Raw genomic sequence first — 24,547 nt, 5'->3', positions numbered from 1 at the left:
GCGGCCGGTAGTGGGTGACTGGCAGTGGGCGGCACTATGGAGAGACTGAGGAGGAGGAGGAGTCCGGAGAGTGACGCGTTGAGGGAGGCCGGGCAGTGGGCGGATCAGCAGTAGTACGGTACTACTGCTGATCCGCCCACTGCCCGGCCTCCCTCAACGCGTCACTCTCCGGACTCCTCCTCCTCCTCAGTCTCTCCATAGTGCCGCCCACTGCCAGTCACCCACTACCGGCCGCACAGGTACAGTTTCACTTCCTAACTTTTGAATGGGGAAGCGGGCAGAGGGGGGAGCGCTAGCGGAGGGGGTGGGGGGAATTTCCGACCCCCCCCGCGATCGGGGCATGCTCCCCCCTTATGCCTGCGACCCCATAGGGCCCCCAAAAGCGGGATGTTCGGGGAGTTCGGGGTTCGGCCCGAACATGCCGAACATTGCGGCCATGTTCGGCGAACTTTCCCGAACCCGAACATCCAGGTGTTCGCCCAACACTACCCAACACTCTAGTAACCCAGTACAAAAACACGGTATATGAAACACTTGACAGTATTGCCCCATGGGGCATCAAATCAGCAACCAAAAAGCAGAAAGCTAATTGGTTTGACAAAACCATCATGGATCTAAAAAAGAAAGGGCGCAGACTAGAAAGACAGTGGCGTAAATCAGGGTCTGAGGAGCACAAATCTAGCCTAGTTCAACACCTCAGACAATACCAACAAGCAATAACCAAGAAAAAATCTGACTTTATCTCACACAAAATATCTACAGCCAACAACAGAGCTGCTCAACTCTTGCACACTGTGGAATCACTCTGCAATCCTTCCTGCCTAAAAGCCCCAACCACATTCTTCAGGGAAAGATGTGAAAAATTCTCTCTCTGCCTTCTTCACAAACAAGGTGTCTACCATCCGTGCCAGCATTACACCAACAACATCAATTGACCACTGGACTTTGCATATGCCTACTACCGTACCACCATGGCAAGTCTTTGACACTCTGAGTGAAGAAGATTTTGGAATTCTCATTCAAAGTCTCCGCCCCACTACCTGCGACCTGGATCCTTGCCCAACTGGATCCTTAATGCAGTGCCCAGAGCTGATCAGGCCAGCACTTCACAAAATCACTCAGTGCTCCTTGTAAAGTGGACTTTTCCCAGAAGAACTAAAGAAAGCAATCATAAAACCCCTCTTGAAGAAACCATCACTAGATCCTGATTCTGTAACCAACTACAGACCTGTGGTGAACTTACCATTCCTATCAAAAGTTATCGAGAAAGCAGTCACCAACCAGCTACAAGCCAGGCTTACAGATAACAACATCTTTGATACTTTTCAGTCAGGATTCAGGAAAAGGTACAGCACTGAAACGGCATTAGTCCGAGTAATGAATGTTCTACTTACTGCTAGTGTTGGGCGAACAGTGTTCACCACTGTTCGGGTTCCGCAGAACATCACCCTGTTCGGGTGATGTTCGAGTTCGGCCGAACACCTGATGGTGTTCGGCCAAACCGTTCGGGTTCGCCCGAACTACTCAATGCCCGGCCGAACAGGGCCGAATAAGGCCCCTGTTCGGCGGAACAGGGCCCTGTTCGGCCGAATACGGCCCCCCTATGGGGTCACAGGCATAAGGGGGGAGCATGCCCCGATCGCGGGGGGGGGGGTCGGAAATTCCCCCCACCCCCTCCGCTAGCGCTCCCCCCTCTGCCCGCTTCCCCATAAAAAGTTGGTGTAAAGTTAAATATTACCAGTGGTGGCTGCTGCGCAGTGGCTGACTGGCAGTGGTGTGAATGAGGAGGAGGAGTCCGAGTATGACGCATTGAGGCCGGGCAGCGGGCGGTTCAGCAGTAGTACCCTTGTGGTACTTCCGCCCTTTCTCTGACCTCACGTCCTCTACGTGATGACGCATACGAGGGTATGCGTCACGCGTACCCTCGTATGCGTCATCACGCAGAGGACGTGAGGTCAGAGAAAGGGCGGAAGTACCACAAGGGTACTACCGCTGAACCGCCTGCTGCCCGGCCTCAACGCGTCATACTCTGACTCCTCCTCCTAGTCCTCACTCACACACCACTGCCAGCCAGCCACTGCAGCAGCCACCACCGGTAATATTTAACTTTACGCCAACTTTTTTTATGGGGAAGCGGGCAGAGGGGGGAGCGCTAGCGGAGGGGGTGGGGGGAATTTCCGACCCCCCCCTGCGATCGGGGCATGCTCCCCCCTTATGCCTGTGACCCCATAGGGGGGCCGTATTGCGGCATGTTCGGGTCCCTATTGACTTGCATTGAGTTCGGGGTTCGGGCCGAACATGCCGAACATCTGGCCCATGTTCGGCCTGTTCAGCCCGAACCCGAACATCCAGGTGTTCGCCCAACACTACTTACTGCAAGGGACAAGGGTGATTGCTCAATTCTGATTCTTCTTGACTTGTCTGCAGCATTTGATACTGTGGATCATGAAATACTAATCCAGTGACTGAAGAATTACTGTGGCCTAAGGGGTACTGTTCTTAGCTGGTTTCAGACCTTCCTATCTAGCAGGACACAGCAAGTATGTCTGGGCACACACTACTCTAATCCATTGCCACTTGCCTATGGAGTTCCACAGGGTTCTGTACTATCACCATTACTCTTTGCAGTCTACATGCTCCTACTGGGCAAAATAATGCAGAACTATTGCCTAGGATACCATTGTTATGCAGACGACACACAACTGTATCTGTCCTTCAAGCCTGACACCCAAGACCCATCAGCATCCATAAATGTGTGTCTAGTGGATTTACAAAATTGGATGAACACGAGCTGGCAGAGGCTGAACTCTGACAAAACAGAGGTGTTGGTGGTAAGTGGTCCACACATGATGGATAAAGTTCAAAACGCTCACCACCTCAAACTAGCAATTGGGGGAGATACTGTACAGTATAAAGACTGTGTGAAACCTTGGGGTGATCCTGGATGGAAATCTCAAACTCAGACAGCAGGTATCAGCTGTCGTCAAGTCTTCCTTCTTCCATCTAAGAAATATAGCGAAAATCAAACACCTTATCCCAGCTGAAGACCTACCTGCCCTGGTTCATGCATTTGTATCCTCCCACCTAGACTACTGCAACTCCTTGTTCATCGGATCTACAGATAAGGTTCTGCGCCCCTTACAGCTAGTACAGAATGCTGCAGCCAGGCTCCTAGCCAATGCCCCCCGCAGCTCACACATCACCCCAGTACTGCAAACTCTTCACTGGTTGCCAGTAAAATGTAGAATCAATTTTAAGATCTGCCTGCTGACATTCAAGGCTCTACACCACATGGGACCCAAATACATAGCGGATCTATTGGAACTTTATGCCCCTCCACGCACCCTCCGGTCTGCCAACACGATGAAGCTGGTTATTCCCAGGATACACTTAACATTTGGTGCAGCCCCTACTCTATGGAACTCACTTCCACAATCAGCACGAGAGGCTCCTTCTCTGGACAGCTTTAAAAAAGGCTAAAAACTCACCTCTTTTTCCTAGCCTTTGAGACTGCATATTGCAGGGTCACAGCCCTTTGAGTCCCCAGGGAGAAAAGCACTATATAAATATTATTGTTATTGTTGTTTATGCAAAACATGCAGTGTTGGTGGGCCTTGAGGACAGAGTTGGGGAACACTGCACTGGAGGTTACCACATCCTCCTCCATACCACAGCCTCTGCCTGGGATCCTCTTGAAGTTTGTGCCCATGCTCCAATTCATGCATGTGTGCAGCTGTACCTGCACACCAAGCCAAAGCCACTTGTATATGATTGGCTTCACTTCAGCTTTATGGAAAGGTACAGCCATACTCACATGGGCGCAGAACAGCCACGCTCGTACACGGCGGAGAGCATGGGCCATGCAAATACATCAATCAAGCTCTTATTAGATGTATTCCAGGGGAGCATGTGCAACAATGGGGGTGGAGTGGAAAGAGGACATCAGAAGTCTTTGTAGGATCCAGAGTCTTCCCTCTTCTTTTAAAGTGGACCCAAATTGAAAATACAAGATTTCAGAAATAAAATCTATTTTCTAAATTATAAAAATAAATAGCAGCCTTTTTTTCAGCTGCATGATGACATATATCAAATATTTTACATTTATTGGAGGAACCCCTCCCTTCCGTTCATATTGCCGGGACAGAATTCGGCAGACAATTGGAGTAGGAGGTGTCCAGCAAAGGAGGAATTGCTAATGGCTGCCACCTGTATAACCCTAGTTATTATTATTATTAAGTATTTATATAGTGCCGACATATTACGCAACGCTGTACAGTGTATATATATATTGTCTTGTCACTAACTGTCCCTCAAAGGAGCTCACAATCTAATCCCTACCATTGCCATATGTCTATATTATGTAGTGTAAGTACTGTAGTCTAGGGCCAATTTTTAGGGGGAGCCAATTAACTTATCTGTATGTTTTTGGAATGTGGGAGGAAACCGGAGTGCCCGGAGGAAACCCACGCAGACACGGAGAGAACATACAAACTCTTTGCAGATAGTGCCCTGGCTGGGATTCGAACCAGGGACCCAGCGCTGCAAGGCGAGAGAAGGGAGAGAGTTATGAAAAGTGAAGGGTGAAAAGCATGCATTGAAATGCTCATAGGCTTGAAGGAGTGTTTATTTATCTTTGTATGTGTCACAGTGGTTCAACTAAATATTTTGAATTAAAAAAATGTTTGGTTTGGGTCCACTTTAAGATAAATATATTGTTTTTTTAATACCATCTTGAGTACACTTTTAAAATCATCAAACCATAGCTACAGTGTATGAATTCGTACTCTAAAAGGATTTCTCTTATTAGGCAATATTTCAAATTCTCTTTCTCTAGGCTCATTGCACTGGCCCATTTATTGTACAGGTAAATAGCTTGCATGTATTTGGGACACCCTGATGAGAACACTGGAAATGTCCCATTGTTCTGTACAGTTTAATCCCTTCCTCTCACCACTTCTTGCCTTGATGTTGTACCAGTTGCAGCGCATGGTGAGATCTGGATCACATTCTGGAGATATATTATTAGCTTGTCTATTTCCTTCTAAACAATACCAGTTGCCTGGCAGCCCTGCTGATCTATTCAGCTGCAGTGGTGTCTGAATAACACCAGAAACAAGCATGCAGCTAATCTTGTCAGATCTGGCAATAATGTCAGAAACACCTGATCTGCTGCATGCTTGTTCAGGGGCTATGGCTAAAAGTAATAGAGGCAGAGGATCAGCAGGATAGCCAGGCAACTAATATTGCTTAAAAGGAAATACATTTGGCATCCTTTACATGCCTCTTCCTTCAGTTGACCTTTAACCTTGCTAATCTGTCTATATATAACAGGGCCGGGCCGAGGCATAGGCTGGAGAGGCTCCAGCCTCAGGGCGCAGTGTAGGAGGGGGCGCACAATTCATTCAGCTGTCATTCCTAATTGTGCATGAAGCAGTGAAGCAGAAAGAAATAAGAAAAGGAGATACATAGCAGTGACTGCAAGCCAGATAACTAGATATTAAGGTGTTGGGGAGGTTGTGGGCCCTGTGGCTAATAGCAATCCGTGTGTGACAGCTGAGGTGGGAGGGATGGAGGGGCACACTTTGGTGTCTCAGCCTTGGGTGCTGGAGGACCTTGTCCCTGCTCTGATATATACTTCTTGGTTTAGAGCTTTATGTAGAAATGGATTGTACTTCACATATTAGGCATATGCTGCACAGTTCGGTCAACTCATTTTGTATATGTTAGACAAGTAAACTGCTATAAACTCATTTCTTATTGGCTGGAAAGAGTTACTGGACAACATTACAATATCTACCATGCATTTAAATGGAGTCTTAATCATCTTTGTCTTTCACCATACCAAATGCAAAACTATAATTTACACTAATGTTCTTGTTCCTCGTTTTTTATTTCAAAGACAGAGACTTTAAACTAGCTTCTTCCCACGTAATGAGGGTCATATATAATATGTTCTGAATATGAGCAAAAATGTACAATCTAATTATGGTTGATTACTAAAGTAAGACAATTAAAATGTGTTGTTCATTTGATTTGCATTTTACATACCTTTGTAGACAGATTTCTTTTGTAACTGATTTATGTTACTTTGCTTTTATCAAGTGCTTTAACGGATGTAAAAAAGAAAACAAAGATGCAAAAACTTGTTAAAGTTCTTGTTTCAGAATTCCAGCAACGAATTCATCTCCCCTCAGTGATCAGCAGCCATCGCGTATGGCTGCTGATCACGTGATCACTACGATCGCCATCGGATCGTAGTGATCACTTTGACAGCTGCGGCAGTAGAGGGGGAAAGAAGAGGATCCACTCACCTCTGTGCCGTTCCAGCGACGATCGGCGCCCTCCTCTGCTCTGGCCGGCATCTCTGCTCCGTCTGACGTCAGCGCCGGGTCCCGGCTTGATGACGTCATCAAGCCGTGACCCGGACCTGAGCTTCATTTGGAGCAGAGATGCCGGCTGGAGAAGAGGTGGCTACTGAGGCTCATCGCTGGAGCCTGGAAGGTGAGTGATGGCTGCCAGCTGCTGGGAGGACACCTGCCTCCATGGGGGACACCATGCCCAGCCAGCCACAGACGGGATCCGGCCGCCCGACCCCCCCAAACGCGCCCCCCCCCCCCCCCATGCAAATTGCCCAGGTCCTTAAGGGGAGGTTAGGCGGCCAGTCCTGAAGTGGTTAAAAATATATTTATTGTTTATTTGTTAATACCTGTTAAAGCATTGTGAAGGTTTGGTGGCTATATGTTAAACATTTGCTACTGGATTTTAGCTTAGCAGAACTATTTTCAGTATTCCACCCCCAAAATAAGGCATGAAGCTGCCTGTAGGGATTACAGGCATAGGAGCAGCATGGTGACATAGTGGTTAGCACTCTTGTCTTGCAGCGCTGGTTCCCCAGTTTGAATCCCAGCCAGGGCACTATATGCAAAGACTTTGTATGGTCTGCCCATGTTAATTGGCTTCCACCTAAATTATTATTATTTATTACTTATATAGCGCTTACATCTTACACAGCGTTTTACACAGTATATATTGTCTGATCACTTAACTGTCCCTCAGAGGGGCTCACAATCTAATCCCTACCATAGTCTATGTCTATATCATGTAGTGTATGTATCATAGTATAGGGTCAATTTAGGGGGAAACCAATTAACTTATCTGTGTGTTTTTGGGATGTAGGAGGAAACCAGAGTGCCCAGGGTAAACCCACACAGACATGGGGAGAACATACAAATGACCTGGCTGGGATTTGAACCAGAGACCCAACATTGCAAAGCAAGAGCACTAACCACTACACCACCATGCTGCCCAGACTAAAATGGCCCTAGACTAGGAGTGGACTATGTAATCTGTACTGCACTGTGGAAGATGATGGTGCTATATAAATAGTGCATATTAATAATAATTATAATCGTAATCATAATAAACTAATAATACAATAAGGGAGAGAAAAATATAACACAGTTTGCAGCTCTATTGCAGCAAATGCACAGCATACTGTATGTAAGACCCTAGCAGAGATGGTTAATTTTTTTATGATTTCTCTTGAAGCAAGCCACTGTGAGATAAACAGTGGAAGTGAGACTTTACCTAGTGACTGATTTGTAAAGCCTTGTACACACTAGAAGTCTCTCGGTTGAGGCATCGGTGAGCGATCTGTACTGTTCGATCATTTTGCCAGAGCACTGGCTGAATTCTTCCCCCTTACCCCTTCATCTCCCTGCTGCTCCTCCATGAACTGCTCATCATCACTTCATTCCCTTCCATAGCAACAGGGCTTATTGCTAGCCTACAGGCTATCGATGCATCTGTACAGAACTTGGCCCCAAACTGTTGCTTAAAGCGGTATAAAACCCTGACATAATATTCAATAAAAACATGTTTTCCTACTTTTTATATGCCATACGGTTATCATATTTGCATTTGTGCATAAGTATTATTATTCATGTAGAAATTATACGTTCCTAAAAGTACATTTTTTTGCTTTGTGAGCTGACTTTGCATTTTATTAATAACTGGTTTTATTCATTATGTATTCAATTCAGAAATGCTTTGAGTCTCTGTCTGTGTCCAGCAGCTTCTCCACAGTCAGAGAATGTGTCACATTCTTCACTTGATACATTTAAGTAAACACAAGATAACATTATCTACAACTTTTCACTGCACTGAACTTTCAAGCTCTGTGTGTAACCCTTTGAATGCTGGTCTAGTAAAAAAAAAATGCTGGGTTATATTCCACTTTAATGAATCAAATCCCAATCCCTACAGGCGACAATAATTGTGTGTATATGCACTCTAATATAGTAACAATGCCAGAAATGTGTCGTGATGACATAAGTGTTGTTAGAAAGTAAATAAATGATTCTATCAGGGATTTAATATTTATAAAAGTACTAAGTTAATGTATGACCACTATAGGCCTCCACTTTAAACTGGATCTACAATCCGTTCTGTAGTGGAAATTTAAAGAGTTTATGTGACTGAGATGATTTCTGTGAACTTAAAGGATTACTTTACTGTATTACAAAACTCTATGCAAGAAATATGACCACTGTACAAGTCATTTTGTAACTGAATGCTGTTACATATTATCTTTCAGTTTGTGTCTGAAGCTGCTATAAGTTTTTAGGAAACTTGCTGGAAGCCATGATAAATGTATACTGCTGCTCTCTCCATTTGTCTTGTTGCTTCATAAGTCTGCACAATGCCGGACATAACATTTATTGCTCCCTTTGCTCCCTTACAAGTTGGTGGGTTTACTGCAATGACCCATTCATCCCACAGAGAGAATAAATCCTCACATTCAAAGGGATTTTTGCATGCATACACAATAGCTGGGAGCCATAACTTCCATTTCAGTAACGGCTCAACCATGCAAGACAGTTTTCCCAACAATGATTCATTGTGAAGCATATGAAGGGAGAGATATGAGAAAACACCAGAGTAATAATTGCATTGTTCGTGCAATGTAGTTTTGTAAAACATTTGAAATATATGAGAGGAACACAAACATGTGCCCAATAAGTGCAAGATATGTAAAGGTAGAAAGGGTGTCAAAGGGTCATTTTTTCTCCTGAATGGACAGAACATTTTGGTGATAGTTAGGGATGTAGGCGTGTTTTGAGGAATGCAGTACAGGTGGGTAGGCAAAGAATGTAAATTAGTGTATACAGACATTGAATTTTGATTGGACAATCACTGACTAATCAATTTTACCACCATCATGTAGTATGAGGGTCATACTACGAGGCATATACTAGGTCTAGGAACAGATTGTGTAGGTAAGTTCTCATCAAAGTGGTAAAATTGATCAGTGACTGGCCATTCAGAATTGGATGTCTGCACAAAGATTTAGAGTAGTGAATAAAGTAGGCATAAACACAGTGACAAGACAAATTACATTTATAAAGCGCATTTCTCCTGGCAGATTCAAAGTGTTTGAGCCACAGGGATGCACTCAGTAGGCTGTAGCAGTATTAGGGAGTCTAGCCCAATGACTCCTTAACAAATAGGTGCTGGCTTCCTGAACAGGCAGAGCCAAGATTTGAACCCAGGTGTCGAGAGACCAGCAGGGGACTGGAGCAGCAGTGAGTGACTACGGGGGCACAGGATGGCTGCATGGGGCTGGTAGAAGCCCCCGGTAAGTGAAACTCATTTTTTTATTTTGCTTGAACCTTCCCTTTAAGGGAGAACTTTTGAAGTTGTTGGTGTAACAGAGCTGCTTTATCTTTTTGTGATCAGCTCCATGAAGCTGGCCCCCCTACAATCAACACAAATTTAAAATTCCATCATGTTTGGTTAGTGCTACGTTTGTGCTCATTTGTGCTGCAAAAATACGATTTGTGCTGCTTTCATTTTGAAAATAACAGCACTTATTATTTCCAAAACAATACCATCACCCATCAAACGTTCACTCAGCCCCCCTACAACATTGCAAAGGCTGAGTAAGCCTGAGTGAAAGTTTTACCTTTTTAAAAACATGAATATCTAAAAAACTGTAAAAGATTTTTGCAGCACAAATGGTTACATGCACAGCATTACTCACCCATACCAGTTTCATGTCTGCAGGTTGATGTAAGGGGCTGGTTGATGGTATTGTTTTGGAAATAATATGTTTTACTATCTTAAAACGAAAGCAGCACACATCTTAATTTTTGCAGCACAAATGGGCACAAACGTAGCACTAACCAAGCATGATGGAATTTTTGTGTGTGCTGATTGTAGGGGGGGGGGGGGGCAGCTTCACACAGCCGCATACAAGCATTGATTACAGCTCAAGATGCTAAACCCACACAACAATTGTCTCTTCGGGTAAGCCAAAACAGTACACTGCACTACCAGCAGGTGCTGAATGTCCAGCAGGTACACCAAGCCTGCACACAAACCGTATATAATAAATGAACAAAGCACTCCAAGGGAAATACAGAAAAGGACACAGAGAGCCCAATATAGTGTAATAAGTACTGGTAAAGGGAATTCTGAAAGTAAGTAGAAATATACTCACAAACCAGGGTTACCTCCTAGGTAACCACTGTAAATGCAGGTGGTGAGATTAGACCTGTCCCCACTCAGGATTAAGAAGTCGCTCTCTGTTGATCAAGGAAAGAAGGGGGTATGTCACCCTTCCACCAGGGGTGGACTCGATTGTGATATAAAGCAAACAGGATAAAATACACTAAAAATCTTAAAATTGCTATGGAGGCAGTGGTGGACTTACCTCCCAGAAGCAGACACACAAACTGTCAGTTTCAAAACAGACGTAAATGTATTGATATACTCCAAAACAAAGTTGCAACGCGTTTTGCAGGTTTAACCCAGCTTCATCAGGCAATAAACGAGGAGGCAGTAAAAGGTCAGGATGTCGCTCAGCACTTCAAGGGCTTCAGCAAAAAAAGTAAGTATTAGGAGCATGCAACAAGCTTTTATTAGGAGCACACAAGGATACATCCACAACATGGCTACGCCCTGTCAACAGAATACCACACACCTCTACCCACACTATCATTCTTGGTTGGAAATATAATGGGATCATTAGATAAGGTTTTCGTCTATAAAACCTCTAAATAGATTTTATTTTACAACCTGCTCTGATGGAGAAACCAAAATACTACATTAAACAAGCTGAATAAACCTTAATAATTTGTTTTAAAGCCTCATACGCTCTCCCTCGCCCTCCATCTTTTCTGGCTCTCTCTTCCTCTCTCTATTTTCCTTAAGAATAACAACTGATTAAATCATTGTTCTACAACCCCACTCATCCAGTTTTCCCATTTGGCACGCAGAGACCTAACAAGGGCCTAGCATTATTTCCTTTCATGCTCAGATTTTACAATCTGTACCAGATACATATCTAATACAAAGGTCATCAAATTAAAGCAAATTTTACTGTGCATACTTCATTAAAATATTCTTCTATGGAACACTATGGAACATTTTAATTTGATATTTTCATGGTGCATTAGTGGACAAAGCATGCGGCTTTATGTCTGTACAATGGCTCTAATTAGCTTCATACTGTGTTAGTTCTAGTGAACACTTGAGGTAAGGGCTTTCAGATTTAATTCTTTAATTTTGGCGCACATGACGTACTACTTTGAATATCTGACACTTAGTAAATCCCCCTTAATCCTCCATACTCTCCAGGCCTCTATTCAGCATCATTTAAAAGGTTAGACTATGGACTGTTTATGAGGCAGGAGACACATTTAATTAAAAGCAATTACAGTGGGAGATGTAATAAACTATTTCTAGAGTTTATTAATAGTTAAGTAACATAATGATGGAGCAAAAGCATGACAGACAAGGGGATTGCCTAGCAAGGAAGAGGTCAAGTGTGACTGTTTCAGGGTTCAATGGATGTTGTTCTAAAAGAGGATCATTAACAGTTATGGAACCATCTAATAAGTAGCGTATCGTAGGCATTAGGTTAAAGTAAGGAATAATTTAATGGAAACAAAGAGCTGTGGTATTCCAAACAGGTTTTTTTAGAATGTATTCTTTCAATTTGGCAGGGCTTAAGACACATCTGTGCAATTTTTCTCCTTCTAAACAACCTTTTCATCAAAATAAAAGATTAGATGACTGCTACAGGGAGCTTTCGCTTCACCACTATTTTTGAGAAGACTAAAAAGGGTTAGCAATATGCAGTTTTGGATTCTGAAGTCAATGTGAAAATGTGAAAGTGATGAAATTCACTGGTATACTGAGCTTAAGCTGTATATGGGCCGTTTTTGGTTTTTCTCTCAGCTGTGTAGTTCTGATATTGTTTGCAGTTTTCACGTTTGTCATGCTGTTACTTGCCTGGTTCTTACACCTTCACCAGAGGCATAGCTACAAGTCATGAGGCCCCCAAGTAAAGCTTTGATGAGGCCCCCAATGTTCAAACCCTTTCCCTTGCGAACCCCTGTTGACCCTCACAGCCTGGGGGCACATCTTGCAAAGGTCAGAAAAGGAGCGTGGACATCATAATCTTCACACCCATAACAGGTGGAGCCACAAAACCACCAGATCTGAAGGATGGGTCCCTATTATGGAGGGAGTGAAGTAGTAGTTAGGGCCCCTTTACAGCTCTGGGCCCCCCTGCTTGCAGGGGCTGCCCCCTGTAGTTATGTCCCTGCCCTTTACTCTTTCAAATCTAACCCCAACCTTCTCATTTAGGACAATCAATAACAAAAGTCCCCTTTCTAACACCTAATCCTATATTCTCCTCTTTAAAAAATGTGTGTTGCTTAATGATCCATCCCCCTCCTAGAGGCCTAACACTAAACTCCCCACTTAAAGGGACACTTTACTGTAAATAATTTTATTTAAAAAATAGCTTATTTATTATTATTTTTTTACAATAATCACTTGTAAATGATTTAGTCAGTGTTTGGCCATTGTTAAATCTTACCTCACCCTTGATTTGCACTCCTAAATTTAACACAGGTGCTGGCATCTTTACTGTTGGCAAGATGTATAACTGTCAACTGTTAATCTACCCCCCCCCCCCCACCCCACACACTCCCCGGCTCGATCTATTGAGCAGAAAATTATTATGTGAGCACTTTTTAAGCTATAAAGAGAGACCATTTAAGCTATAAAGAGAGACCATTAATAAACTCAGGCAGGCCCTCTCGGATGCTACATATCCCTATTCCCTACCTATCCTTATTTATTACCTTTCTTTCCCACAATAACAGACAGATTTTTTTTTCTACCTTCAATTCCCTTCGTCAGCCTCCACCTCAACTCCCACTTCCTCCATCTCGGCTGAAGACTTTGGTTCATTCTTCAATGACAAAATCAGCAACATTAGAAATGGCTTAACTCAGCCACCTAGTCCATACATCCAAAACCCCTAACCTCACCTTCTCTTTATCAGTCTTCCCCCAACTGAACATACCCTCTCCTCTCTCATGACTAAATCATGCCCCACTCCCTGCCCTTTCCATTCTATGCCCTCTCACCTGATAATTTACCTTTTACCTTCCATCTTACCTGCTCTAACCTCTCACTTTAACCTTTCCCTTTCCTCTGGCACTTTCCCAATGCACCTTTAAACAAGCCCTCATAATGCCTGTACTCAAACAACCTTCTATGGTCCTCACCACTGTCCTCAACAACAGGCCCATCTTTCGGAAATGAGGCATACGTTCATGGTAAAGTATGCCTCACTGTATGGTCATACCACAGCAGTAATGTTTGGTTTAACCGTTTGGGACAATTGCGGTGCGATTACAGGAATAGAATGTTTCAAGTGTGAAAGTGGTCTTATACAGGTGAAACTCGAAAAATAAGGATAATTTGCAAAAGTTCATTTATTTCACTAAGTCAACTTAAAAGGTGAAACTAATATATGAAATAGACTCATTACATGAAAAGCAAAATATTTCAAGCATTCTTCTGTTATAATGTTGATGATTAGGGCTTATAGCTTATGAAAACCCCACAACCATTAGAATATTGTGAAAATATTCAATCTTATAGGCCAGTGATCTGCAAGCTTGGTTCTCCAGCTGTTAAGGAACTACAAGTCCCACAATGCATTGCAGGAGTCTGACAGCCACAGTTATGATTCATAAAGGCAAATTCATTGTGGGACTTGTAGTTCCTTAACAGCTGGAGAGCCAAGTTTGCAGATCACTGTACAAGGCTCAAAGTGTCAGACTCTAATCAGCTAATTAATCCAAAACACCTATGACCTTGCAACCTCCTGCCACAAGATGGAGCCATAACATACACTTCAAGACACCATGATGATCCATCTATTATACGTGTCTAAGGTGAGAGGAGTCACATATACACTCATCTTAGAAAAAACACTTTTTCAGGCCCTTTCGTTGAATGTTTAGAATTTGGAGCATTCTAACACAGGCCACTCAAAAGGGTCACATTTAAGTTACAAGGCCAGAGTAGGAAAACAGAGTTTCAAAGCCACAACATACAGTGCCAGAACAAAGACACTTGAGTTACCGATCATCCTATATGATAAAACCCCTGTGTCTCTGCATCTGTGTGTGTGTGTGTGTCTGTGCTTTTGCGCTACTGTGCATGCACGGCACTTAGAGCAGGAAGAGTACGGGGGCAGGCGTGTGTGCACCACGTGTGGCTTATGAGGGAGAGAGCCAGTGTCGGGGGTTGCGGCCAGAGCTTAACGCCCATTTTTAAAGGGAACCAGAGAGGAATGTTAAGAAAAAATAGAACAACTTTTATACATACCTGGGGCTTCTTCCAGCCCCATAAGCCTGGATAGCTCCCACGCCGCCATCCTCCACTTCCTGTGTCGGCGGTACCGGGTCCCGTCACTTCCGGCAGACGCGGCCAATTGTCCGCATCACAGGGGCTCCCTCCATACCTGTACGCATGAGGCTGCGCAGTAGGCAGCCTCATGCGTATGTATATGGAGGGAGCCCCTTGTGATGCGGACATTTGGCCGCGTCTGCCGGCCAACTGGCTGACTCGCGGCAATGACGGGACCCGGTACCGGCGGATCCAGGCAGCAGAGGACGGCGGCGTGGGAGCGATCCATGCGTATGGGGTTGGAGGAAGCCCCAGGTATGTATAAAAGCTTCCCCCCAGCGTCTCTGGTTCCCTTTAAACGGGCCTTAGGCCTAGTACAGCATAAATAAGTAAGTTCTCTATACCAGACATCACATATGCATTACTATAGAATGAACATTATTGTTTAAAACACATTTTCAGTTTATTCTCTTCAGCATAATGTAAAGATTTAAAACTCATTTATGTATATAATCACAAAACCAAGCATATTATGTTGTTTTATTCTATATATAGTATAAAGTACACTTCTATACTTAAAATGTAACAGCTGTTGTATGTTCCTAATAACCATCCACTTATGGGAATAGTCACATTTATCATTTTTCCCTTTATATCAGCATCATGGGTTCATTTATATATTTATCCATTTTTATGTGGTACATCTTAAGTATTTACCATTCATGCTATTACAATGCATTTTTCACATTTATAGCAGCACAAAATATTCTAAAGGCATTGACTTTATTGACAAGAATATCATATCTTGTTTTATCACCCCTATGGAAACCTTGAGCGTCTATGTTTTTTTTTATTTTTACAGACTTGTGTAAACCCAATGAAGAAACTGTACAGATAAGTATTGTACAATGTGCAAGCAAATCTTGAGTATAGTCCGTACAGAGTTTTTTCTAGTATCGAGTACTTCGTACTGTTGAGGAAGTAAGTTTGCTCTACAGAATTATAATATTAAATTAATATTTTACATGTTTGATACACCTAAGGTGCTTCTATAGTTTGTATCTGGAAATTCTGTCCCTGGAATTCCCAAACTAGGAATTTTGGTGCCTATACATTAAGGGGAGTCCAGGATCCTGATGGTGCAGTTCCATTAAAGGGATACTGTAGGGGGGGGTCGGGGGAAAATGAGTTGAAGTTACCCAGGACTTCTAATGGTCCCCCGCAGGCATCCTGTGCCCGCCACTCACCGATGCTCCAGCCCCGCCTCCGGTTCACTTCTGGAATTTCAGACTTTAAAGTCTGAAAACCACTGCGCCTGCGTTGCCGTGTCCTTGCTTCCCCTGATGTCACCATGAGTGCACCGCACAGGCACAGACCATACTGGGCCTGCGCAGTACGCTACTGGTGCCATAAGCGGAAGTGAGGACATGGCAACGCAGGCGCAGTGGTTTTCAGACTCTAAAGTCTGAAATTCCAGAAGTGAATCAGAGGCGGGGCCGGAGCATTGGGGAATGGCTGTGCGGGCACAGGATGTCTGTGGGGTACCATTAGAAGCCCCGGGTAACTTCAACTCATTTTCCCCTGACCCCTCTACAGTGTCCCTTTAAGTTATATGCAGTAGGACAGAAATGTAGGTGTATACACTCACAAGGATGGGTTGCAAATCCTGCAACCAATGTATGTACCTACGGGAAAATAACTATCCCCATTCAGTGGTCACTTTCCTTGGATCAAATATTTTTCCTACATCTGGTGCTTATCCTTCTAAGGAGGTGAGACACCTTTTTTTTTACCTTTAGAAGTATAATATATATGATATATCTACACTGGGGGCCTCCTCACACCCTGTTCTATAGTTTGCGCCTTTCATATTGTTTGCCAATATTCCTTGGCTGGAAGTTTGCTCTTTGTAATTTGTAGCATGAAACCCAAACTGAAGAGTGGAGATGGACCTTCAGCCAAAACTTTCCATTGGCTCACACAGAGTTCCAATTTTTTCTTCCGGCTCCATGTTCCAGGATTAAGCCTACAGCCAATAGAGTCAAAGTGTAGTTAGAATAACTTATCCAAATACTCAATGAGTGTTAAAGCAAACCTGAACAGATTTATATACTTACCTTAGTGGTTGGAAGCCTCTGGATGGCCCATAGTCTTCCCATATCCTCATAAAGCCCACCTTTGCAGTGCAGGGCCCCACATCATCTTGTGGTCGTGGACGACCACATCCTGACTAAGTATGCATGAGTAAGGCCTGCACATGCCCAGTAGAATAAAGCCATTCATGCACTTTTTCTCCATTTTACTAGGCATGCACAGATCTTACTCATGTATGGCCAGTCCAGATGCGCTCAACCAGAGAACAAACTTATTTGACTGGTGATAGTCATATAAGTATAGATGGACCCTGTGCAGAAACAGTGGGCTAAAGGAGGATACATAAAGTCTCTGAACAATCCAGAAGACTTTCTACTTCAGGTAGCCTTTAAAGAGTCAGAACATATAAGATGCAAATGCCAGCATACCAGTGAGCCTGCAGCATAAAAAAATAAATTATCTGTAAATGTATAGTCCATGTTCCTCTCAGCTCCACTTTTCTGTTTGTAACAAATACCAGACACCTATTTAAAAAAAAGTCTGCAGAAGCTCATTTTATCATTTAAGTTTTTTTTTTACACAAAAATCTTTTGATACAGTTATGTCTTATGATCCTTGCTTGCATTGGGCAACAACCTAGCATATAGATGCACTGCAGTTTCCAGTTTATGAACAAGAGACTGAATGGAATCACTTAATAGTTGTCCCATATACAAGTCCCCTAGGTATTGTCTAAGATAAAGGTTAAGTGAACATATAATAAACTATCCTTTAACTTTCAACTCAAATCCCCCTACTTTCCCCTGAAAAACCACAAGCATTGCTCCTAGAACTGGTGATTAGAGATGGCCCGAACCTTCGATTTTAGGTTCGCGAACCGGGTTCACGGACCTTCGCCAAACGTTCGATTCGCAACAAACTTTCGTGAAACCGCAATAGACTTCAATGGGGAGGCGAACTTTGAAAACTAGAAGCACTTATGCTGGCCACAAAAGTTATGGAAAAGATGTTTTTTAAGGGGTCTAACACCTGGAGGGGGGCATGGTGGAGTGGGATAGATGGCAAAAGTCCCGGGGAAAATCTGGATTTGACGCAAAGCAGCGTTTTAAGGGCCAAAATCACACTGAATGCTAAATTGCTGGCCTAAAGTGCTAAAACATCTTGCATGTGTATACATCAATCAGGGAGCTGTTTGTGTTGTGTCGGCCGTGCTGGACTGGTGCACACCATGGTGAGATTGCTCTTTCTCAGTGATATCAGGTAATGTCTGACTGCCTTATCAACTTTCGATGGTTCTTTCTCTACCATTGTTAAAGCTTAAATCTATTTTTTTTAAATTACATTTTCTGCTGGCTGTTCAGTACCTGCAACAAGAATCTGTTATGGAGGGAAAGTCTTGGTACAAAAGTAAACGTTTTCATAAATTGATAGTTGCATAGTTACATAGTTATTTGGGTTGAAAAAAGACATACGTCCATCGAGTTCAACCAGAAAATGTTCATTTATTTATTTCTTAAAGTTTACAGATATAGCTGTTAGCTGATTTATTTTAAAGGTTAACAGGCCATAATGAATAATGTCAATATATGTATGTCTTTTTGCTGCACACTCCACTGACAGTAATCTGAAAAAGATTCAAGCTTGCATAGCGTGATACTGTTACAAACACTTCATCCAACACAGACAGTTTTCTCCCCTGTGCCTGCAACACACTGTGCTCTCAATCTGTGATCACACTCCACAGTCCATAAAATTCAGCAGCTCACCAGATGCACTCCACTTCCGGTTGTAGGTGGGTTATGCACTTAAGCCTGGTGACTTTCTTCAATAAAGATGGCTTGGCGGCCTTACTTCCAATGTATACATTTTAATATCTCAAAACATAAAGCAATAAAAACACTATAGCATAGTATGTTACACAACAAGAAGCCACTGCCTGCGCTTTCAGTTTCACTTATGCAACTCAGTGCTTGACAATAGCCTATCTGTAGGGCCTTTTAGCTGATGTGTCCACCTGCTTGGTGTGAATCGACCACAGCGTATCACTCCTCACTTACCCAGGTGGTGACTATGTGTTCTTCTTGCTCTTCTGTGCTAATCCTTTTCTGGCTGGTTTGTATAGCATAATAACATCAGACATGCTGGGTCTTGCCTACGCATTTCTTCCTCCTACCGAACTTGTCAGGGGCTAAGAGGTCAGATACGTAATTGTCAAACACCAGGTGCATAAATAAAGCTGAAAGTGCAGGCAGTGGCTTCTTGATTGGCTTTATGATTTGTTTATGCAAATTTATATATATATATATATATATATATATATATATATATATATATTTTTTTTTTTTTTATTTTTTTTTTTAATTTTATTTTTTCCTTGTTGTTGTTACAACCTCATTAACCTCCTGAGCGTTACACCGCTCAGGAGGTTTTCCAGTTAGAGTGCCCCTGGAGATTGTAAAAGCTTTCTTGCCCCCACAAGCTGTAGCTAGCACTAGGCTAGCTAGCATAACCAGCCGGCACCCTCCGATCGCCGCCGCTCCCCCGATTATACTTTACCCAGCCTGGATCCAGCGATCAGTGCAGCCTTCCCGGACAGCTCCGGTCTTCACTATGGGGAGGATCACACATGATGTCATGACATCATGCGCAGACCCGATCATTCCCATAGAGAGACCGGAGCTTTGCGGAAAGGCTGCGCCGATCGCTGGGGGGGGTAATGTATTAAGTGTCTGGATTGGGGGATCGGCTGCGATCGGAGGATGCCGGGCACTTGGACTAGCTAGCCTAGTGCTAGCTACAGCTTGTGGGGCCCATAACATCTTTTACAATCTTTGTGGGGGGACTTGTAATTTAAGGAAGCGGTATGCCCGACACAGTGTCAGGCATACCGCTAAGGAGGTTAACCACGTGATGACCCACCCTTTACCCCCCCTTAAGGACCAGCGCTGTTTTTAGTGATCTGTGCTGGGTGGGCTCTGCAGCCCCCAGCACAGATCAGGTAGCAGGCAGAGAGATCAGATTTCCCCCCTTTTTTCCCCCCTATGGGGATGATGTGCAGGGGGGGTCTGTACTCTCCTGCCTGCCTGGATGTTGTGGGGTGGGGGCACCTCAAAGCCCCCCTCCGTGGCGAAATTCCCCCCTCCCTCTCCTACCTGCTCCCCCCCCGGTGATCGGGGCTGCACAGGACGCTATCCGTCCTGTGCAGCCAGTGACAAGCTGTCCACTGTCACATGGCGGCGATCCCCGGCCGCTGATTGGCCGGGGATCTCCGATCTGCCTTACGGCGCTTCTGCGCAGCAGCGCCGTACAATGTAAACAAAGGAGACATGTGTCTCCTACGTTTACATTTAGTCTGCGAGCCGCGATCAGCGGCTCGCAGGCTATTCATGGAGACCCGCTCCGTGATCTGACAGGAAACGGCCGCTCACGCGAGCGGCCTATCCTGATTAATTAGGGAGGCACCTGGCGATGCAGAATTGCGTCGCTGGTCCTCCAGCTACCACTTTGCCGCCACACGGTATGAGTGTGCGGTCGGCAAGTGGTTAAAGGACAACTGAAGCAAGAGATATGGAGACCAGTGCTGCTCGGATACCCCTTTTCAAAATCCAGATCCGATTCAGATCCGGATACCCAGATATCCGATCCGGGTCGGATATCCGATTTCAAAATTTTCCAATCTGAATCCGAATCGTATATCCGACCTCAGTATCCGGGGTATCCGGCCGGATTCAGATATCTGGATAGAAATAACGGAAGTGGCCTTTAAATTGCTTTAAAAACATTTTTTAGGTTAAATGAAGCATGTATCATCATTATTTTTTTGAAGGGAAACACGAATTGAATAGGGGCTTTTCACAATCGTGCTAACAGTTAGCACCGCTTTGTGAATCAAGCCCCAACTGTCACACTGACACTGCTCAGCAGCACAGCAGTTCTGTAGTAAGCTAACACAGTAGTACTACTACTCTAACAACTACTAGCACTGACTTCAGTACTACAGTACTAACTACACAATAACACAATAATCCTATTACCTAATCCCTAACCTTACCTAACTATGCTGTAGCTAGGTAAGGCTAATAGCTGGCCAGCAGGCAGCAGCTGGCCTGGTCTGTGCAAAGCACACACACAGACACATAGCAGCTGCAGCAGCCCTGAAGCACAGCACACACTCTGACTGTCACACAATGAAATCAAGCTAATTAACATTACAACAATAGTGTAGTGATAGTGAAGGGGTTAATCACTGAACAGCTTTAGGTTTATCATTGTATACAGCACTGCTAGGCCAGCAGCACTGCAGCAGGTCTCTGAGTGACTGAGCAGTCACACAGGATGATATTTCTCATCCAGGCACCCACAGGGGGGCTGGCCAGGGTTCCCTTCTGTGATTGGGTGCCAGGGCTTAGGCTGAGAGCCCTCTGATTTGCTCGATGATGTCATCTCCTTAGTTACAGTATTCGGATCTGGATATCCGTGGTATGCGAACAAATATCCGCAGATAGCTATCCGGATAAAAAAAAAAAAATCCGGAATCCGAATCTAGATTGGATAGCTAAGAAAAGGTCAGATATCCAGGTTACCCGGATATCCGGAATCCGGATGAGCAGCACTGTTGGAGGCTGACATATTTATTTCCTTTTAAGCAATACCAGTTCCCTGGCTATCCTGCTGATCCCTAGCTCCTAATTCTTTCAGCCATACACCCTGAACAAGCATATGCAGATCAGGTGTTTCTGACATTGTCAGATATGACAAGATTAGCTGCTTGCTTGTTTCTCATGCCATTCAGACACTACTTCAGCCAAACAGATCAGCGGATGTGCTAGGCAACTGGAACAGTTTAATGAAAAAAAATATGTCAGCCTTCATATTCTTCTCACTTCAGTTGTCCTTTAAGTCCCATTTTTGCAAATAAGTACAATTGATCTGAACAGACTGCCACTTTCTTCCATACAGCTAAATATAAATAAACACATTAGACTATTTAAGTTGCTCGTTAAGATTGGATGTAGTCATCATCAGTCATAATGCCCTGACACGAGCAAGGGAACACTCACCTCGCAATCCCCACTTTTAACAAAACTGTATTCACTGTTTGAAGCTGTGTAGATCTCTATAGCAACACACAGTAAATAGCATTTTTAAATATCATCCTTAAAAACAGGATACAGAAAATGATTCCACATCATGTTTTAATTGCCCAGCATTCTGCTGTTTTCAAAACTAATCTCACAAACAGCAAAAACTTAAAAAAAGCATCTACAGAGATTGGTGAGCACATAAGTAAGTATACAAAGGGAGAAAAAGAAGCTAAAGAATAATGGCTTCATTCGGAACAATATCATAATCAATGAATTGTATTTTCCAGTCCAAAGAGGTTGCTTCACTATAAAAATAAACTAATACAACATAAGCCTGAATCGAATCAACTACCAGGAAGCAAATAGAGAAATGTATAAAGCTGTAATAATCAATATTCTACTGCAAGAAAGGTAGCAGAAAAGAGCTCAGCAAGTTCATTATCATATGAGCAAATAAATAATAACCAACATAGCTATATAAATAAGTGAAAGTAATTGCGGTACAAGTGCAGAGTAAGAGAAAACCTTGGAAATACAAATTTTCAATAAACTATTTGTCCTTTAAACATTTAAAATGAAAAAAAAAAATCACACTATAATGAGTAGAAAGGAGCAAATAATTGGCATTGTTAGATGGAGGAAACTGATCCCACTGCAGAGGCCATGTCAAGAGGAACATTATAAAAACGTTCCTAACAAACCAATCATGTGTCTAAGGGTTCAGGTCACATGACTGAAGTCATTCCTTCTTTCTGGGTTTCACTAGTATTGATAAGGAATGCCTCCCCTGTGTTAATGACACTCTGTACATATAGATTTGGTGTCGAAAGGCTAGGCACTGGTTACAGATTACTTATAATTTTCTAACTTGGTTATGTGATGCTGTTTTCGTCAAGAGATAAGGTTCGGGGGTAGAAGATCCACAAGACGCCCCTGCACCATGAATGCACCAGGTTTAGTATAATTTTTTTTACCATGTTTTTTTCCTCTAAACCTAGGCATGTCCATGGTCAGGAGAGTCCTATGGTCCAAAAAGCACAGTAACTGAATATGGAACTAGGAGAGGAATGACAAAAAAGTCAAAGTCTAAATTAAGATAAAATATGAGTATGTGGTCTCCTTTATGAGGACTGAGAGATGTATCTCCTTTCAAGTGTGCCTACCACCAGCATTATGTGTAGTATTATGCGGTCCCCAACTGATGGCTGTTAGTATAGAAAAATGCTTTTAGTAATGCTTCTTGTATATATAGAATGTGTTAGCAGTTATTCATTGTTAGCATAGCGGGCAGATTAGTTTTTTTTTTTTTTATTACAATGAGTAAAATTGAGAGACTTGTATTTCAAGGGTGGACTCTAAATTTGATGGCAGCAACCAAAGTTATAATTAAAGTTTAAACAGACAATATGACTAATTGCCTGTGATCACTCAGTGATAATGTACTTTCTCTTAATGATACAATTGTCTAAGAGATATTGTAGTGAAATGGATAAAATGTAAGTACAGTATACTCTCTCCAGAGAAATTGTATGTGCTTGATGAGAAATTATAGGTCAAAGATTATATTACAGTTAAGTCCATTCTTCTCTATCTTGTAACAAGAATACACGTGTGTCTGTCAAATGCTTAACTCTGTGTGAAGGATTGCGGAGAAACTGCCACTTGTGCTGACAGTGAGGCGGCGGTTTCCGCGCACAGAGCGGCGGTTTCCTCACAGCAACATGCGTCTGGGTTATCTGAACCTAGTAGTGCACACAGATGGAGAGCTACGCGCGCGCCGCAAGACAGGCTCTTTATGCCAATAGGAGAAGGGTCAGCTGATTGGAACGGTCAGCTGACCCCAGCTCAGCAGATGATTGGTTGATGGGAGCTGGGCGGCGCTGAGGAGCGCTTCACTATATATATCTCTTGCTGTTCAGTTGCTGGTTGTCTAGCGTTGCGAATACCTATGTGTTAGCACTCAGACCTTGGTCAGATCCTTCAGTGTGGTGGAACCGGGAGGACCTGGGAATCCACACTTAGCCAGTTTACTGTGTATCATCTGTGTTATTCCTTAGACCAGTTTCAGGGTGTAGAGACCACGGACCTCACACCCCAGACTAGGAATACTGTGTATCATCTGTGTTATTCCTTAGACCAGTTCCAGGGTGTAGAGACCACGGACCTCACACCCCAGACTAGGAATACTGTGTATCATCTGTGTTATTCCTTAGACCAGTTCCAGGGTGTAGAGACCACGGACCTCACACCCCAGACTAGGAATACTGTGTTCATCTGTGTTATTCCTTAGACCAGTTCCAGGGTGTAGAGACCACGGACCTCACACCCCAGACTAGGGAATACTGTGTATCATCTGTGTTATTCCTTAGACCAGTTCCAGGGTGTAGAGACCACGGACCTCACACCCAGACTAGGGAACTTGTGTTATCATTCTGTTATACATCAGACTAGTTCCAGGGTGTAGAGACCACGGACCTCACACCCAGACTAAGGAACTTGTGTTATCATTATGTTATACATCAGACTAGTTCCAGGGTGTAGAGACCACGGACCTCACACCCAGACTAGGGAACTTGTGTTATCATTCTGTTATACATCAGAATAGTTCCAGGGTGTAGAGACCACGGACCTCACACCCAGACTAGGGAACT

This window comes from Hyperolius riggenbachi, chromosome 1, assembly GCF_040937935.1.
Source record: "Hyperolius riggenbachi isolate aHypRig1 chromosome 1, aHypRig1.pri, whole genome shotgun sequence".
Taxonomy (NCBI): domain Eukaryota; kingdom Metazoa; phylum Chordata; class Amphibia; order Anura; family Hyperoliidae; genus Hyperolius; species Hyperolius riggenbachi.
Note: the sequence above shows the minus strand (reverse complement) of the source record.